A 1,234-nucleotide genomic window follows, 5' to 3' on the forward strand; every position below is an offset into this window, starting at 1 on the left:
TCCTTGCAAATATGTGCTTCTCGAACCTTAATGTGCACAGGAATCACCTACAGCTCTTGTTAAAATCAGAAAAGAGTCTGATTCAGTAGATCTAGGATGCAGACTTGAGATTCCACATTTCTAACTATCTTTCGAGTGATGCCAGTGCAGCTGGTCCATGGGCCACTATGTGAGTAGCAATGAATGCTGTAAAAATCACAAATGTGGGAAGGTATGTTAAACTGGTAAGGTGGGACCTGTCAGGAGTTGCCTAGAAGAGAATTTCCACTAAGGAAAAAGGAAAAAGTGCCACTCAAATTTTATCCCAGCTTCCCATATCTGAATCTGGTGGAGAGATGGCTGTATGCAAAAAACAATTACAAACCAACAAACACAGAAAGGATTATTTTGTTAAAAAATCTGAAATCCCTCAGGGGCTGAAGGATCACTGAGCTTTTACCCTATTGGTTACATATAATTCTAAAGTGAGGGAAAGGGCTTTATCTACACTTCTATAGTTGTTATGGGGTGGGGTGGGTTAGCTTGGCTCATTAGTGACTTCAGTGAAATCAATTGGGCTTTGTCACCTTGAGGATGTCAGCACATCAGCAGAAGTGGTAGCCTTATGAGGGTGCAGGACTTATGAGAAGGACATGAGCCCTTATGGTGCCCAGCAGACATGACATTACCCAGGGGAGGATGGCACCCACCTTTTACCTTCCTGGTCTTAATCTGGGTACAGATAAGATGTACTCCAGTTATTCTCCAACTGTGTGATGGGTTCTTGTTTCTGCTAGTGCAGGGGAAAAGCTAGATGCCAACCCAACACACCTCACATACTCTGTACCTCATCTAATCCACTCAGCAGTTCTGGAAAGCAAGTATTACCTCCATTTGACAGAAGACAAGACTGTTCCTTAGAGCAATGGATCTGCAATAATCACAGGTTGATTCCTCCAGATATGAATCCCAGAGGTAATGTGAATTTTACCTATCATTTTAAGTTCTGACAACAAGAATTTTAAGTGTCTCCACTGTCTTCATAAGCTCACTGAACAGTTCTTCTCATTTCTTTTTATATGTAGTTTTTTGACTTTTAAAATATTTTTTTGTGTGAAGATTAATCTGTATTCTCTAGGAAAAAAAATAAACAGATGAGCAGAAAGAAAGAAAACAAAGAAATGAAATCACCCACTCACAACTCAGAAAACCACTGTTAACCTTTTCATGAGCAAAACTTTTTATTTTTCGCTGG

Source organism: Propithecus coquereli, unplaced genomic scaffold, assembly GCF_000956105.1.
Source record: "Propithecus coquereli isolate 6110/MARCELLA unplaced genomic scaffold, Pcoq_1.0 Scaffold31, whole genome shotgun sequence".
In the NCBI taxonomy this organism is placed as follows: Eukaryota; Metazoa; Chordata; class Mammalia; order Primates; family Indriidae; genus Propithecus; species Propithecus coquereli.